At 39.3% G+C, this 19,628-nt stretch overlaps 1 pseudogene; it reads right to left on the bottom strand.

Moving 5' to 3' along the window:
* Positions 1-4,037: 4,037 nt before the first annotated feature.
* LOC112925348 (vomeronasal type-2 receptor 1-like) lies at positions 4,038-18,980 on the bottom strand (annotated as a pseudogene).
* Between the last annotated feature and the right edge of the window lie 648 nt (positions 18,981-19,628).

The raw sequence follows: 19,628 nt of genomic DNA, 5'->3' as shown, positions 1-19,628 counted from the left end.
TGATTTCTTTGCATTTCCACATTATGTCTTCTGTATCCGAATTGTTTTTCCAAATCTATCGGGGGAAATGTGTAACTATCCTCCCAAATGTAAATGAGTAAATTTGACAAAGATTTTTCACATAAATTGTTAATAATTCTATCTTGAGATTATAAATAATTACTCTGCCTTCAGATGTTCCTAACAGCTGCTTTACAATGACAGCTCAAAGGGGAAGAATTGTAGGGGGGGGGGCGGATAAAATATAGCATTTCTTCAAAAACGAGAATATAAGAAGGAGAAAATGCCATGGAAAAATAGTCAAATGAATACCACAGAAAAATTCTTTTCAAGACTACCCAATCGCATTTCAACTCACCTCCTTCCTTTCAGCTCTGCTTTCCCTTCTCTTTCCCCAGTGAAGTGCTTATTGCACTCAAACTGGCCCCTACTACTTAGAAACCCACCAGGTTTCCCCAGTAGCCTCTTTCCACCTCCTCTGGCCCTGCTAATGCTCCAGACCTCCTCAGTTTACACAGAAACATCATTCGTGGGCCTTGCTACGTGAAGGATTAGCTATCAATGTTCCCACAATTACAGCTTGATCACATCATAGGACAATTGTCAGTTATTACCTTTCATCCCAAATGATGGCAAGTACCTGGAAGTGGGAGACAAGACCTTGTCTTTGTACATCTCCTATGCCTAACTCCAAATCTGATGTACACCATCCTTTCAGTAGTGGATGGATGGATAGACAGGCAGACAGATGGATGGATGGATGGATGGATGGATGGATGGATGAAGTACTATTAGAGCATCAGAGGAAAAAGAGAATAGTATGAACAACATGAAATCAGGAAAATAGAAGGTAAGTTCCAGGAATTGCCGGCATCCGTTTGGGTTGTTATACACGGGTAAGAAGGTGGCAGGTGAACAAATGTTGAAAAAAGAAGATGGAAAATACTTTGTAGGGCCTTCAATGTAGCTGGACTCACATTGCAGAGAGTTGAGGAGTCATGGGAGCTGATCAACAGGGAAGAGGTGAGATTAGATTTGTGTTTTTAGGAAATTAATCTGGCTGTTGGGATATCTCTCCCTTTTTGATAATATATTCACTTTCTATCAAGAATTTTCTTTGCCTTAACCCAAACAATCAATCTTATGGTGTGGGTTTGAGTAGCCCCGATAGACATTTCTTTTTCCAAAACAGCTCAAACCTGCACATGTCTAAATCAGCCTTGAATGTTGTTTTGTAATTTTTTTCAAATAATTAGTCTTTATGCTGCTCCTCAAGCCAGTAACCACATTATTTTGATGCAACACCCTGAAATTAATTCTGAACTGCTCCCCAGGGCCCAGCATGTGGTTACCAGCAAATGTTCACCCACAGCAGGGAGCGTCACTAGTGACTTCTATATGAGATTCTCTTATAAGACAACATTTGCTGATAGGAATTCCAGTCATATTTTTTACTAGAAATAATTTTTAAATGACACATTCGAATGAAATCTTGCCATTTGCAATAAGATGGCTGGAGCTAGAGAGTATAATGCTAAGCAAAATAAGTCAGCCAGAGAAAGACAATTACCGTATGATCTCACTCATATGTGGAATTTAAGACACAAAACAAATGAGCAAAAGTTAAAAAAGAGAGAGGAAAACCAAGAAACAGACTCTTAACTATAGAGAACAAACTGATGGTCATCAGAGGGGAGTTCGGGGGGTGAGGGGCCGGGAAGGGTGAAATAGGTGATGGGGATTAAGGAGGGCACTTGTTATGATGAGCACTGGGTATTATATAGAATTTTTGAATCACTATATTATACACCTGAAACTAATGTTACATTTCATGTCACTAAGTGGAGTGTGAATTAGATAGATAAAATGATAGATAGATAGATAGATAGATAGATAGATAGATAGATAGATAATACATTTGCCCAAGGAGAAAAATTATCTTTCCATTTTATAAGAACCATTTTAATACTTGATAAGTAACTGAATAGATCAACAATAAAAATTAGACCATCATCTTTGACAATTACGTATTATTCAACTCATCTGCCATAAGCCAGTCTCTGTGACAATGCATGCGTGCCAAATCAACAAGAAATAACTTCAGATAATTTTAGATAAAAGTTGTATCTTAAAATGTTAAAGTTTTACAAGTAAACATTAAAGTTAAGCCTGCAAATTCGGTTGATACTTTGTTTTTAATAACATTTATTTTCTCTGTTTTCCCAAACTTATTGGTGATCTGAAAAATAAATAATTACAAAGAACATAAGTCCAACAAGGCAGCATTACTGAGCCATGTGGTATGAAAGGAGATAATGAAGCCTTTGATATTGCCCAGATGGGACCTCTGGAGGCAACTTTTTAGATGTCTTATATTCAGTCATCAACATTTCAGAAAAGAAATGGATTACTCTGAGATTGAAATATTTTGAATTTGAAAGTAAGGCAAATCACTAGACTTGAGTGATCTTTCAGCATTTTTTAAAACTCCAAGATGGAACATTGAAAAGACTCAAGCTGCATGATAACTGAACAAGAAGTCAACTCAGATTCTCATTTTCCTATTGATACTTATATAAAAAACCATCCTCTCTTTTCCAAAGCCCATTCCTGCGTCAAGTAGAGGGCAAAGAAACAATCTCCCCACTCTTCATGCTGTGATATGGGCTCTTCTCTAAGAATCCAAGCGCTGTGACACAAAGCACTGTAGAAGTTTTGGAGATGGGTGGGTGAATAGATGCTAACCCACAAAGCACTGGGGTACCATCAGCCCTCCAGGAAATGAGCTCATTTTTGAGGCTTGCTGGACCTTGGTATAAACTTCCTATTTAAATTACAGGAAGTTCATCTCCTTCATCTGGTCTGGAATCATCTTTCCTTAAAAACCAATAAATAAATTCCTGACAGATCTGTCCTGCTAAACTAGCCATCATGGTTTCACTTTTTGCTCCAACAACCTGTTTGAATCTCTCTGCCCAGTTTGGTTAATTGATATTCACAAGTTCTCTTAAATCAAGAGCTCTTTCTGATCTTGCTGGTTTCCTAGAGTCAAGTACGCACGTGGGTATCTGGTTTATCAGTATTTCTACAAATTCTGTTTTTCCACACATTTCATTCATATGCACATAAATCTATGTAGATCATTTTTAAAGTTTTGTACCTGGAAGAAGATTGAACCTATTTTTATAACAATCCAGTTAACTCTGGATAATGAAAGAGTAAATATCTATCATTTAATTTATTCTAAAAAATCTTGCATTCTAAGGTATTAGAGCAGGTATGCTCTAGTTCATGTTGCTATTGGGTATTCACTATATAATCAACATAACAATTGCTTTGCTGATATCTTAATTCCCCTCATTTTTACTTTTTAAGCAGAAAAATGTTTTGAATCTCAAATATTTTGCTACTATTATCTAGGAAAAGCTGGAGAAAGGGGCCTTACCTTCCCCCGGGAAGAAATATGTCTATTCCCATTATGAATTCGAGAAGGAACTGAGCTTTGTTCACAGTTCTTTCAATATTATCTATATGCTGCAGAGTCCTTTGAAACACAAATTCTCTTATCAAATACTCTGCTCTCAGGGAAAGTTTATGAGCAATTCTTACCTCAGTCCAAGTAAAACTATCTATTCCATAGAAGCATTAACAAGATGTCTCTTTTGGTCCCCACAAGGTGACTTTGTTTGATGTACATTTTTAGACCAGATACCCATGATATAAAAATAAATATATTCAAGAGCCAGGTTTTTTTTCTTTAATTCATCCTTTTAGGTTACTTGTACCCTCCACATTACACTCCTCATACCAAAGTATCATGAAATTTTTGAATGGAGTCGTTTATAGTTTCAATAGTAACAGGTATTCTAATTGCTAAATGGTATCTTAGAGATTTCACATTCCATGCCAGGATCATACTAGTAGAACCCAAATCTTCAATATTACCCAGAGCATGAGCAGGCTGCAGGAGCAACCTGAAAGGGAACACTGAACCATATCACCATTGCAGCGTTGAAGGACACGTGTAACTCACAACTCTAGTCACCCACAACAGTTGACTCTGTGGAATTATTAAGCTTACTGCTCACAGAGGCTGAAGTCAGTTGGATGCTCTTATCTATAGTGGAGACTCTTCCACCCACAATTTCATCAGTGGTCCTTGTTGCCCTCAGAAAAACAATGAAACACTCAGGAGCAAATACACAACGCAACAAACCATAGCTAGATGCCAAGATTGCAAATATTTCCACAGCTCCTTTGAACTTGCCCTTCAGTGCTCAAGCAAGCAGGGACAAAAGAGATCCAGATGATGAAAAAGACCAGCATTCCAATCGAGATGCATTTTCCTTCATAGTAATTACCCGGCAATAGGCGAGCAACAAAGGTTGTTAGAAAGCATAGCAAGGCCAGGAAGATATCAATCCCAAACATAGAGCATAAAAACTCTATAGAACCTTTATCACATTCCAAAATGATCTTTCTAGGGCAGCCTGGGTGGCTCAGCGGTTTAGCGCCACCTTCAGCCCAGGACGTGATCCTGGAGACCCGGGATGGAGTCCCATGTCAGGCTCCCTGCATGGAGCCTGCTCCTCCCTCTGCCTGTGTCTCTGCCCCTCTCTCTCTGTCTCTCATGAATAAATAAATAACCTTTAAAAAAAATGATCTTTCTATTTTGAGATTCTATGTTCTTGTACAATCTTGGGAGCTCTAATACTAAGGAGGCTAAACATATGCCAATCTCAAGTAAACCAAGAGATCAGCAAAGACTTCCCGATAATGGGAGTGGATGGATATAAGTTGGGTTTTAGAATTAGAAATCCTGTAGGCTTAAAACAGTAAAATAGTCTCTCCAAGAATGCAAGACAGGCAAAGAGAAAAACCCACTGCCAAGTGACCTGGCAGGTCACGCAGGACCAGTTGTATGGCTTGCCAGTGAAAAGCATGGAAGACAGCAGTGGGATGACAAGAGAAAGCTGAATGAGAAAGCCTGGCTCCCGGTCACTGGCGTTCACAAGTGGCGTATGCCTGTATATCACGTACACAATTGTGACTGCCAAGACCAAAGCACCCCAAAGATGGAGCGAATGACAAGCATGTCGCCCAGGGCCTCATCATAAGCAAAGAATTCCACCTCTTTCAGCACACACATTCTCTTTTGTGCATTTGACCAATAGTCTTCATTACATTGTTCACACTCCCTTTGACCTAATGAACAAAGAAGAGGATGGACTGCAAGAAAATCCATTGTCCCCTTCATCTGCGAATAGCTCAGAGCAGCCAAAGACCTGGTGCAGGACTCATTGAGATCTTTTATATAGAATGTACTAATATCTTAAAAAAAAGGAAGGAAGGAAGAAAGAAAGAAGAAAGAAAGAAAGAAAGAAAGAAAGAAAGAAAGAAAGAAAGAAGAAAGAAAGAAAGAAAGAAAAAAGGAAGGAAGGAAGGAAGGAAGGAAGAAAGAAAGAAAGAAAGAAAGAAAGAAGAAAGAAAAGAAAGAAAGAAAGAAAGAAAGAAAGAAAGAAAGAAAGAAGGAAAGAAAGAAAAGAAAAGCAAAAGCAGCAGTACAATTGTCTTAGAGTGTGCAACTAATATTACAGATAGAGAATTATTTTCAGTGTTGGGAATTCAGTCCGCCTTCTTGGTTTCTGCCTTTCCTATACGGGCCTTTTCCAGTAAGATCCCTCCTTCTTTTCCAATTATCCAGTTGAGAAGGGAGGTGTGTAACCTCATAAACCCTAGAACAATCCACAAATGGCTTCCCACGTATGAGAAAATTAAGCTACAAAGGTGAAACAATCAAGAGGGTTGTGATAAGGTTGATTAAAATACAAGTGTTTTCAACCTTCCATTCCACATTACTCCCACCTGCTGAGCGCATGTTGTCTTTGCTTCCTCCGCTTCCCCCTCTCTACCCTCCAGATACAGATTCCAGAAAGAATAGGCAGCAAACGAGTGAGAATTGAGGAGGAAAACAAAAATAGTAACCATGTTGACTAAAGTTGAGAAAAAGTTGGCAGCCTTCAGCTGGCCAGAGGCTCTGAGGGAGATTATTACAACATAAGAAAAAGCTATTTGAGATGAATTCATGGCAAATTATCAAATGGATCTCTTTAAGGTTCTTTGAAAGGTGCAGCTGAAGATTGGAATTCGCTTCCAATCGCTCCGACTACTGGACTGGACTTCTCTTGATGTAGCGCAGTGCGGAGACTGCGTCACGTGGGGTCCAGGGAGTTGTTCAGGTTACAGTGCACCTGTTTTCCATTTAGGGAAAATTTTACATGTTTAAAAATTCTCCTTGAAATAAATTGCTATTGAGGGTCTTTTGGCAAAGGACAAGGACAACTTGTGTTATCTTTAAGGAAAGAGGTAAGTGGAGCTAAAAGTACACCTGATCCAACATGCTTCATAAGGCTGAGCATACCACACCCCACTAAAATCCCGGTCACGAAGAGCAGCATTTCAGCAGGTTGTGGAGAAGAATTCATAGAGCGGCAGTTACAGAATTCATCTGTAAGATTCATCCTGCAAACTTTAAGTAACTATGGCCTTGAGTCCACTGGGGATAGAATTCGCGATCCTATAATTCCATATTAGAGATAATACAGTAGAATATAGAACTGTAATTCACTTATTTTTCCAATTATTCACTATTTTTTACATAACTAATGCTTAATCTATTTTAGAAATTGAAATAATTTTAAGTACTTTTCATGAATCCATTTATTCACATTTCATCTTTTAACATTCTTTTCTCTTAAATTCACAGTTGCTGATCTTTTTCCCAACTGCAGCAGCTTTAGAACTAAAGCCTAAGATTATTGTTTTTTTCACACTACACAGTATATCCAACAGCTTGATAGATTATAATGATTTTTGTTATAAGTTGTTCACACCTATTTAGAAGGATGACTCCTAAAGTCCTCTTTACCAAAACATGCTTACTCTAATTGCATTTCAATATCATTGGAAAATACGGCCATGTCTACCTGGTTCCCGTGACACCTGTCCATCAGCACATGGGATGCAGTCAAAGCGACATATGGGTTCCCCCTGATGAATCCCCTTCCGGGTTCCAGGATGACGTACGTCAGTACACACCAAATGAGGAAGCTTGCAAAGAGAAATACAATGCATGGAACAAAAAAAACAAAAAACAAAAAACAATGCATGGAACAAAGTTTCTTCTCTTAAAAACAAACAAAACGCTGAGGGAATTCACATCTGGATTTCTATGGCTTTTGTGATATATTGGGGAACCCAGTTAGCTGGACAAGGATCAGACAAAGAGAATGAATGACATCTGTAGAGCCTCGAGAGGAATTTTGCTGAAAGTCAGGCTTGTGGTTGAATCTAGAAATTCAGAGTTCATCTTCAAGCTAGGTCTTTCCAATTTTGGGGCCTCAGACCAGCCTCCGTGCCCATGGTACTCTGGGGAAGGGACAATTTGACCTACCTACTACTGCTTGGCGGGGGGCAGTGACCCCCAAGAATTTTGTCTTAAGAGCCTGGAAAAGATTTCTTCTCACAAGGTCATCCCAACATGGTCTCAAAGTCAAAGATGTGTCATAAAGGGTCAGTAACAAATAAAAACAAAAGATCTTTTCCGTGGGAAAAATTGGCAGGGCAAAAACAGATATGTGGACAAGGCATAACACTCAAATATTTTCTCATTAATAAAAAAAGAATAAAAAAAAAAGAGTTTAGGGAGCTCAATGGCAAATACAAGTATCCCTCTACATTCCACATGGATGTGCACTTTGAAACCAAGAACAAATGCAAGGTCTGTACATCAGTTTGTATCTTAACGTAAATGAAGAGCTTCCTATTTCAAAAGGAGATGAAATGTCGTTTCCATGAAAGAAATAAATATTTTGGAAAGTGAATGATCACATTGATGTTTATTTTGGAAAACAGAACTTTCCTATAGTGAGTTTTTACGTTAAATCTGAATTAGAGGGATCCCTGGGTGGCGCAGCGGTTTGGCGCCTGCCTTTGGCCCAGGGCGCGATCCTGGAGACCCGGGATCGAATCCCACGTCGGGCTCCCGGTGCATGGAGCCTGCTTCTCCCTCTGCCTGTGTCTCTGCCTCTCTCTCTCTCTGTGTGACTATCATAAATAAATAAAAAATAAATTAAAAAATAAATAAATAAATAAATAAATCTGAATTAGATAACAATTAAAAAAAAAACATTAGAAATCTCTGGAACCGGTTATGGTACGTAGCAGTACGAAGCGTGTATTAGGTAGGCTTCTTGGAAGGTACGTGCATGACCACAGAATGAACAGGATTTCCTCTTCCCTGACCCAGTTTTCTGCAAAGAGCTCTCCATCTATCTTTCTTTGAAAATCATCATGAACAATGAGCTGATGCCTTTCAATTCCGTTTCTCAGTATCCCAGGATACTAGCTTCTAATCCACTCAACTCACTAAAATGTTACCTGCCACGTCTGCTAGTTTTTCCTCTAGCTACATTTCTCTTTCGTTTCTCTTCAATATTTGGCATCTTGAGCAACCCTTCCTTGAAATGCAGGCTCTCCTGGCTTCCATTGGGCCTTTTATTTATTTTGTTGGTTCCACATCCTCCACCTTTCTTGTCAACTGTGGGTATTTTCTTAGGTTTGGTCTTTAATCTGCTGCTTTTATCTCTTGATATAGAGCAGCTCATTTGCTCTTTGCCTTCAACCAGCAGCTCTAGTTAAGAACTCCCAAACCTTGATGTCCACCACCTGTCCCACCCAAACTCTAATTCCATATTCTCAACTTCCAATATGTCCCTACATTGCGTTTCCAACATCCCTTCAAATTCAACATGTCCAAAGCTATCCCAATTAATGCTATTCCTTCTCCCAAATTCCCCATTTCTGTCACTGACACCACCGTTCTCATCCATAACCTCCAACCTTATCCTGCATTATTTGCCTATATATACCATCTCCTTCACTCAGGCCCATCTGTTCACCAACCTCCAGACTCAGTTTAGCATCATGAGTTAAATCATGCCCTATACTGTCCACTAATTATTTGATGCAGGACACTTCCAAGTCCAGTCTATCAACAAATCCTGCAGCTTCTAACTGAAAGATACCCAGAATCTGACTATTACATCCCATGTCTGTCACATCTATCTTGGCTCAAGCCCCCACCTTATTTTGGATTATATTTTTTTGCTCCTCTAATTGGTTTTCTATTTTCTACTTTTGTCTCCCACCCCAGCCCACTCCTTCAGTTTATTTGCTACATGGCAGACAGGTGATCCTTTAAAGATTTTATTTATTTATTTATTTATTTTTAATTTATTTTTATTTATTTATTTATTTATTTGAGAAACAGGGGGCACAAGTAGAGGGGGGAGGAGGAGCAGAGGGAGAGAGAGAGAGAGAGAATATCAAGCAGACTCCAAGCTGATCATGGAGCCCAACGTGGGGCTCAATCTCACAATCCTAAGATCATGACTTAGCCGCCAAAAATCATCAGTCCCTTAACTGACTGAGCCACTGAGGTGCCCCAAGAGATGATCCTTTAAACCCTGGGTCAGACCATTACTCTCCTCTCACAAGACTCTTCAGTGGCTCCCCTTTTCACTCAGTGTAAAAGTCCAAGTCCTGAAACAGTCCGTAAGGCTCCATGTGACCTACTCCCTCTTGCCTCTCTTCCCTCTTCTCCCACTACTCCCATCCCCTCAGTCTTTCTACCCACACTGACCTCTTTGCTATTCCTCCAAAATATGAAGCTCACCTCCACCTCAGGGCTTTAAAGTTGCTATTCCCTCTGCTGCAATGCTCCTCCCCCAGATAATGCATGGACTGACTTCCAAGGTCACTGCAGGGAGGCCTTCCCAGACCACATTATGTGAAGTTATAACCGTCTCCCCCATCACTCCCTATTTCAGTCCTTACTACATTTTTCCCTCGAGTACTATCACCCTTTAAAATAACACATAATTTATCTATTTGTCTTGTTTATAGCCTATTTTCTCCCACTGAAATGTTAGGACCATTAGTAAGGGATTTGTTCTGTTTTGTACAGGGACATATCCCTAGTTCTTAGGATAGCATCTAGCATCTATAATACTGTGCTCAATAAATATTGGCCCCATTAATTAATTACACTCTAAGTGCTGTGAAGGCAATGTTTTGGGGGTCTCTGTGTGGATTTTACTTCTTTTCCTGTATCTTGTAGTTTCTGAAATAATAGGTTGGTTCCAAAGAATCCTCCAAAGCTGGTTAATTTTGGAAGGAGGAGAATATCTTTTTGAACTTATGGATTTAAAAGTGTATGTTCTTTTACTGTATTTATTTTCCTTATTGATGCTCAAGTGGTCCAATTTTGACCAGGGAAAACTTCTGCTTGGCTCCCATATTCTTGGTCTTTTTTTTTTTTTTAAGTATAGCTGACAAACAATGTGACATTAGTTTCACATGCACAAAATAGTAATTCCACAAGTCTCTATGTTACCCTACGCTCACCACAAACGTAGCCACCACCTGTCACCGTACAACACTATTGCAGACCACTGACTATATTCTCTGTGCTGTAGCTTTCATCCCCATGACCTACTCATTCCTTAACTGGAAGCCTGTATGTCCCATTCCCCTTCACCCATTTTGTCCATCCTCCCACCTCCCCCTTCCATCTGGCAACCATCAGTTTGTTCTATTTTTTGGTTCATTTTTGCTTTTTGCTTGTTTGTGTGTTTATTTTGTTTTTTAGATTCCACATATATGTGAAATCATATACTATTTGTCTTTTTCTCTCTAACTTATTTCACCTAGCATCTCATGACTTATTTCACTTCTAGGTTCATTTATGTGGTCATAAATGACAAAATGTCATTTTTTTTATGGCTGAGTAATACCCCATTATATACATATACACACCACTTCTTTATCCATTCGTCTGTGGATGGACATTTGGGCTGCTTCCATATATTGGCTATTGTAAATAATGCTGCAATCAACATAGAAATGTATAACTCTTTTTGAATTACTGTTTTTGTTTTTGTCTACGGGTAAATACCAGTAGTGGAATTATTGGATCATATGGTATTTATATTTTTTAATCTTTGGAAGAAACTCCATACTGTTTTCCACAGCGGCTGCACCAATTTACATTCTCACCAATAGTGCACAAGCGTTCCTTTTTCTCCACATCTTCACCAACACTTGCTATTTCTTATCTTTTTGATTCTAGCCATTATGGTAGGTGTGAGGTGATATCTTACTGCAGTTTTCATTTGCATTTCCCTAGTGATGAGTGATGTTGAGCATCTTTTCATGTGTCTGTTTGCCATCTGTATCGTTTTTGAAAATATGTCTATTTGGGTCGTCTGCCCATTTTTTAGTTAGATTATTTGCTTTTTGGTGTTAAGTTGTATAAATTCTTTACGTATTTTGGATATTAACCCCTTATCAGATATATAATTTGCAATATCTTCTCCCATTCAGTTGGTTGCCTTCTCATTTTGTCGATGGGTTCCTTTGTCATGTAAAAGCTTTTTATTTTGATGTGGTCCCAATAGCTTATTTCTGCTTCCATTTCCCTTGTCTGAGGAAACATATCTAGGAAAATGTTGCTAAGATCTATGTCAAAGAAATTTCTGCCTTTTTTTTTTTTCCCTAGGAGTTTTATGGTTTCAGGCCTCACATTTAGGTCTTCAATACATTTTGAGTTTATTTCTGTATATGGTGTAAGCAAGTGGTCCAACTTCATGCTTTTGAATGTAGCTGTCCAGTTTTCCTAGTACCATTAGTTGAAGAGACAGTCTTCTCTCCACTATATATTCTTGCCTCCTTTGTCATACATTAATTGACCAGTTAAGTGTGGGTTTATTTCTGGTGTTTCTATCCTGTTCCATTGATTCTATATGTCTATTTTTTGTGCCAAATCCATACTGTTTTGATTACTACAGCTCTGTGGTATATATTAAAATCTGGAATTGTAGTACCTCCAGCTTCGTTCTTCTTCTCAAAATTGCTTTGGCTATTTAGGGTATTTTGGATTCCATACAAATTTTAGTATTATTTGTTTTAGTTCTAAGAGAAAGGCTGCTAGTATTTGGTAGGGATTGCATTGACTGTAGATTGCTTTGGGTAACATGGATATTTTAATATTAATTATTCCAATCCATGAGAATGGAGTATCTTTCCATTTGTTTGTGTTGTCTTCAATTTTTTTCAACAATGCTTTATAGTTTTCAAAGTACAGGTCTTTCACCTTCTTGGTTAAGTTTATTCCTAGATATTTAATCTTTTTTGGTGCAATTGTAAATGGAACGGTTTTCTTTTTTTTTTTTTTTTAATATTTTTTTTTAATTTTTATTTATTTATGATAGGCACAGAGAGACAGAGAGAGAGGCAGAGACACAGGCGGAGGGAGAAGCGGGCTCCATGCACCGGGAGCCCGACGTGGGACTCGATCCCGGGTCTCCAGGATCGCGCCCTGGGCCAAAGGCAGGCGCCAAACCGCTGCGCCACCCAGGGATCCCTGGAACGGTTTTCTTAATTCTCTTTCTGCTATTTTGTTATTAGTATATAGAAACACAACCAATTTCTGTATTAATTTTGTATTCTGTAATTTTACCAAATTCTTTATTAGTTCTAATAGGGTTTTTTGGGGGGTAGTCCTCAGGGTTTTCTATGATTAGTATCATAGCATCTGCAAAGAGTAACAATTTAACTTCTTACCAATTTTGATGTCTTTTATTTATTTTTCTTTTCTGATTGTTGTGGCTAGAATTTCCAGTACTATACTGAATAAAGCACTGAGAGTGGACATCCTTGTCTTGTTCCTGATCTTAGAGGAAAAGCTCTCAGTTATTCACCATTGAATATGACATTTGCTGTGGGTTTTTCATATATGGCCTTTATTATACTGAGGTATGTTCCTTCTAAACCCACTTTGGTGAAAGTTTTTATCATGATGGATGTTAAATTTTGTCAAACGCTGCTTTTGCATCTGTTGAGATGATCATATGATTTTTATCTTTCATTTTGTTGATATGGTGGATCATGTCAACTGTTTTGTGAATATTGAACCATCCTCAGATTCCCAGAATAAATCCCACTTGATTGTGGTGAATGATCCTTTTAATGTATTGTTCACTGTGATTTGCTAATATTTTTTGAGGATTTTTGCAATAGAGTTATTAATCTCTCCTCATTTTAATAAATTCTTTTTTTCTTTTTTCTGTTTTGCTTAGGTGCTTTCCATTACCCTGTCTTCCAGATGTCTAATCTGTTCTTCTGTATCTGCTAATCTGTCCATTTCCTCTAACATATTTTTCATTTCCGTTATTATATGCTTCAACTCTGATTAGTTCTTTTTTATATTTTCTACCTCTTTGTTGAAGTTCTGAGTTCTTCCACTTTTCTTTCCAGTCCCATGAACATCCTAATGATCATTACTTTTTTTTTTTTTATTTATGATAGTCACAGAGAGAGAGAGAGAGGCAGAGACACAGGCAGAGGAAGAAGCAGGCTCCATGCACCGGGAGCCTGACGTGGGATTCGATCCTGGGTCTCCAGGATCCTGCCCTGGGCCAAAGGCAGGCGCCAAACCGCTGCGCCCCCAGGGATCCCTGATCATTACTTTAGATTTTATCTCCGTTTCATTTAGGTTTTTTTTCTTTTTTTTTTTTTTTTTTTGGACAGATTATTTTTGTTTAATTTAAATTCAATTTGTCAACATATACTATACCACCCAGGGCTCATCCCATGAAGTGCCCTCCTGAGTCCTTGTTACCCAGTTCATTTCATTTAGTTCTTTTTCTGAGGTTTTCCCTTGTTTTTTATTTGGAGCATAGTCCTGTCTCCCCATTTTGCTTGACTTTCTATGTTTGTTTCTATAAACTAGGTGGAACAGTGATTTCTCCTACACTTGAAAGAATGGTCTTATGATGGTTGTTCCCTGTATAGACTATGCCTGGTGATTGGTTGGCAGGCTAGAGCTATGTGGGCTGAGGGTCCCTGTGAAATGTGCTGGGGCTGCCCTGGTGAAATGGCGGGAGCTGAAATGGACATGGACTGGGATATTCCTGGGGCTCTTCATAGAGAGGTTACCTTGGTAGGACAGTTTAAGCTGAATGAGTGCAAGGTGGGGGGCTGCTGAGCTGTCTGCACAGAGGGTGCCCTGGCAGGACAGCTGAAGCTAAAGTGAGTATAAGCCAGAATGCCCCAGGGTGCTTGGCACAGAAGTTGCCCTAGTGGGGCAGCTGAAACTGGGGTAGGATGTGGGCTGGAAGGTCCCAGGGTGCTCCATGCAGGGGGTGCTCTGATGGGGTGGCTAAAACTGAGGCAGGCACAGGCCAGGTGTTCCCAGGGTGTTCTGAACAGGGAGCACTGTTGGCAAGGTAGCTGGAGCTAAAGCAGGCATAGTCAGGAGGTTCCAGAGTGCTTTGTACCAGTGGTGCCCTAGTGAGTCACCTGGAGCTGAAATGGCATGGGCCTGGTGTCTTCTGCTGTGCTCTGCTCCTGTGTCACCTTGGTGTGATAGCTGGAGCTAGAGTCGGCACTGACTAGAAATGTTCCCATATGCACTGCCCTGTGACCTCCTTGGAGAGATGGCTGAAGCTGGTGTGGGCTAGGGGCCCAGAAAACACTGGGGCAACAGGCTGGCAGGGTGCCCAGACTCTGTTCCCATCTACACTATCAAGGTGGAGGGGGACCATAAACCCTGGCACTCACTAGCCCCTCCAACCCAGAGAAAGCTCCAGCAGCTCCCTCCCTCTTTGGCACAGTTCTAGGGCTAATCTATTCATATTCTAGTTGCTTTTTAAAATCTCAGCTTTTTTTTTCTGTGCCCCAGGGCAGACAAATCTGCTCCAGGTCATCTAAGGGGCGCTATCCCTCCCCACTGTAGTTCTCAGTGTTGGGGGCAGGCGTTACCTTTGTTAGCACGTCTCCATCTCTCTTAGTCTCAATGTGGACTCTATCTTTTGTTGTGCAGAAGCTGTTCAGGTCAGTCTTCAGTTCTTCTTCAGGAGGAAATGTTCTATAAACAGGTATAGATTTGGTGTGTCCATAGAGGAGGTGAGTTCAGTGTCTTCCTATGTTGCCATTTCAGGCTGGAATTCAGGAAAGTGGTTTTTTAGAGGTGGACTCATAGTAGATGCTTAGTTAATTTGTATCAAATTCATTCAAACCGATTTCATTATATAAATATATCCCCAATTTTAATAAAGAAGATAAGAAAAATAAAATTATTATGTTCTAATGAAATGTTATTAAAATGGAACTCTACTGTGGCATTTTACTATCCTTCCATCAATTTTTAGTAGAACAAGTTTTCTTTTTTTAGATTTTATTTATTCATGAGAGACACAGAGAGAGAGAGAGGCAGAAACACAGGCAGAGGGAGAAGCAGGGAGCCCAATGCGGGACTCGATCCTGAGACCCCAGGATCATGCCCCGAGCAGAAGGCAGACGCCCAACCGCTGAGCCACCCAGGTGTCTCTAGAACTTGTTTTCTATGAACCTTATCTAAACAAGTAGTAACATCTCTTTTATTCATGTAAAACATTATATTGAGTACTTACTATATGCTTAGCACTAGGAATACAAAGTGAAAAATCTCAGGCCCCATTCAGGTAGAGAGTTCCAGACCACAGAAGATAGTTAATACTCTAGGCCTAGGGCAGCTCTGTCTTTCTGCAACGATAGAAGTGTTACATAGCCAGTATGGTACTGCTAGCCACAGGTGGCCAGTGTGACTAAGGAACTGACTTTTAAATTTAATTTAATTTAATTTTTAATTAATTTAAATTTAAAAGCTACCTGTGATTAGGGGCTACCAATTTGGACAGAACAGCTCCAGATCAAAGAAATAAAATGCAGAGGAGAGCTGTGGCTGGTACTACAGTGACCAATGCTGATAATCTTTTATTTTTGTAACCTGTAAATAACGTACTTAAGTGCTGCCTAAGGATGGGCCAAGAAAGGAGGGAACTGGTGTGTGTGTGTGTGTGTGTGTGTGTGTGTGTGTGTATGCTTTTGTGAGTATGTATGAGTTTATATATGTTTACTGCCACCCATGGAAAGCAGAGAATAAAAAGAAAAAGAGAGATGAAAAGATAGATTAAAAAGATCTCCTAGGTGTCTAGCACAGCGTAGGAGCTCAGCAATCTTAATTTCCTTGTCACTTTTTCTCCGATCTTATCCCAGCAGGATTTGGAAACTTAGACCTAGGGGCTCTTAGGAAGATCCCTCAGGAAGAGAGAAGATACATGAATAGGAATCTAGATGAAAACAGACCCTACACCCCTGAAAAAAAGTCTGCGGCAGCAGCAAAGACAAACCACTGGCTGCACTGATGCCCACACTCAGCTCTCTCGCTCCTGCTGGTCCCTTCATTCTGAGATCCACATGGAAGATTAAATTGCCATTGTTTTTCCACCACCCTATCATTTTACTGTGACCTATAGTAAACACTGAACTTGAGTATCAAGGGCCCTCCAGTCCCACTCTCCTAGAACTAAGGTTTCATTAAAGGTAAAAAGTTCAGCTGTCTGGGAAGTAACAGGGTTTCTTCATGACTTCTAGTAAGTAGTGAGGTTTCCCCTTAACTTTCTCCAATACTCCTGCAGGTGCTAACTTTATGTCATACCCAGGGGAGCCAGTCTCTAGCTCACCAACCACTTCTCAGTCCTACATTTAAGCCCTCCTGTTGCTATCAAAGGTGGAGGATAAAATTTGTAATAAGAAGTCAAATAAATAACAATAATTCAATATAAATAATAATCATAATAATAAGGAAAATAATCATTTTTTTTACGTAGGATAACTGGCTTACCTCCAAAGATGATGCATGTAATCCTCAAACCTTATTTCTACTACCTCTCTGAAGAATTTTGACAACAGTATTTTAGAAAGAATTTTGAAGCTTGTGAATCTTTCTCTCCTATAATCTCTCAATAAAAGATTTCTTGAATGACACATCAAAGCTTGTTGACATATATGTACACCCACATATATACTCTACTGGTAAGCTAGTGTTCCCTACCCCAAATTATATTATGAGTTTGTGAATTCTCCCTCACATTCTTTGACCCTGAGAATAAATAAGAAAAAAGGGACGAAGAAATGAACTTCCTCTAGCACTACCATCAGGAAGGGAAAGAAGGACTTCTGGGTTGTCCCAGGATAATGGTAGCTGCTAGACTGGGGGGTCTCTCCATACATCTGCTCAAAAAGACCATACAAACTCAAAAAACAAAAAAAGTAAATAAAACCACACATAACCCATGACTTTAGCATCATAAAGAACCTGAGAATACTATGAACTTAAAGTTCTTGTATGTAGAGAAATAGCCATTAAATTCCAGCAAGGCCATTTCTAGAGTCCCTCCCTCATCCCTGGGTATGTAGGAAATGGACAGAATCTTGAAAAACTGTGCAGGACAGAGTAAGAGAAAATAGAGAACGTAAGGTTGATGGAGAGCAGACAAATCATTCCTAGAAAGAAAATGTCCCAGCCTATGTTAAAACAGGTCCAAAACTAGAGAGACAGTACCAGCTCCAGGGAAAAGTCTTGAAAGTGGGACTTGAGGTGCCAGTCTCAGGATGGCACGACTTCAACCGGGGTTAGAAGGTATATGGAGAGGGAGAAGTGCCTTTTTGAGATGTGGTAGAGAGAGAAAGAAGAGGGGAAAATTAAGAATCCTGCACAAACAAGAGTGAACCATAAAACTGAAAGACACATTAAGCTTTCCCTTACGGCAAAAAGTCATATCTTACATGAACTACTCTTCACTCTACTAATAGAAGAAGGCAGTCTAGAATTATGCATTTGTAAAATACCAGAAACTCTCATCCTTTGTCTATGAACAAAGATAGGTGTAAGTGCCCTGACGTAAGTTTACTATAAGAAGAAAACAGAAAATGAAAATTAAGACATTGCAGCAGGTCCCTCCCATCAACACACAGACACACAACCATTGCCCAGAAGAATAATGTAACATAGCATTTTAAATAAATTTTCTGGCACTACAATTAAACAGTCTCCAAAACATACTTGGAGAAGTGCAAAAATATGCTGAGTCAGGTATTTAAAAATTAAAAACATAAATAAATATACAACTGGAAGAAATAGAAAAAAAAAAAAACATTTTACTCAGGAAAGAAACTGAAGAGAAACCCAATTCAGAAACTAAAATTGATAAGGCATTCCAAAACAAAGATATTTGAGTGCAAAGTTATTAAGAGGCCTCGAATAAAGGCAGGGAAACAATGAAAAGAATTGGACAAATAAAGAAAAAGGCAAAAATGGTCAGAGAGGAAGTGGATAAAACAAGACAAAGGAAGTCAAAGCCTTTGATTGGAGTACGTGGAGAAGAAAAACAAAAGGACAGAATGAATAAACTATAGTCCAAAAAAAAAACACTCCAAAAACAAAATACCTGAATCTGTATATAGAAAAGATATGTACTGGGGATCCCTGGGTGGTGCAGCGGTTTGGCGCCTGCCTTTGGCCCAGGGCGCGATCCTGGAGACCCGGGATCAAGTCCCACATCAGGCTCCCGGTGCATGGAGCCTGCTTCTCCCTCTGCCTGTGTCTCTGCCTCTCTCTCTCTCTCTCTCTGACTATCATAAATAAATTTTTTTAAAAAATTAAAAAAAAAAAGAAAAGATATGTACTGTATTTGAAAAAAAATGACTTGGAATAGCCAACTCCAGATGGCTGATATTCCATAGTGCCTGAAACAATACAGAAATGCAATTCTCTGTGTCTATAAACAGAAGAAGATGTCAAAGTAACTCACCTTTGCTGATTCAGTCTTCCAAAATATCGTTGCATTCTTTTTCATCATGAGTTCAAACTTAGAGTTTGTGAGTATACATTCTCCGACCTTCACAAAGGCAATCTCTGCATTATCACCTACTTGCCGGTTCAGAATATCATAGTGCCCAGTCACATCTCCATTTTCATCAATTTCTATTCCCTCTCCATTATGGGCAGCGAACTTAAGTGTCTCCAAATTGTACATTCACTAGAAAACAAAGAGAAAAAAAATAAGAATAAAAAAGCAGTTTGTCAATATCTGATTGTCTAGAGAATGGGGTTTATGAAGAAATAGGTACTAATGATAAAATGAAGAAATAGGTACTAATGATAAAATGAAGAAATAGGTACTAATGATAAAATGTGCCTCTATGTTCCTGTTGTGAAAAGAGTGTTGAAAAGGCAAAGTAGAGGGAATACTAATTGCCTTAGGAAAATTTGGTTTTCCCCAGGAAGTAGCCATCTGAGCTGGGTTTTTTAAAATTAGTAGAAATTTGCCTGACAAATAGGGGGACATGGATAATCTGAGCCAAGGGCATAACATGTGGGACAAGGACCCCTCCCCAAACCAGAAAGGCCAAACAACTTGGTGGAAAGAGTCTGAATTGTGATGTCTGATGATCTGACATCATATTTTGGCTCTTTCAAACATCATGACCTTGGGCAAGTCATACATCTGAATAATCACTAGTTTTCTGGTCTGTAAAGGGAGGGAAATTATTCCTGCCCTATCTCTGTCATTAGAGCTTAATATAAATTTAAGCCTTTAGTAAGTCAATATCCCAACTTTGTGAAAATCACCATCCGTCCTGGCCACTCGGGTCACCTGCCCTTGTACCTCTCCTTCCTTTTA

Source organism: Vulpes vulpes, chromosome 11, assembly GCF_048418805.1.
Source record: "Vulpes vulpes isolate BD-2025 chromosome 11, VulVul3, whole genome shotgun sequence".
NCBI lineage: Eukaryota > Metazoa > Chordata > Mammalia > Carnivora > Canidae > Vulpes > Vulpes vulpes.
This window is presented reverse-complemented; position numbering and strand designations above follow the sequence as displayed.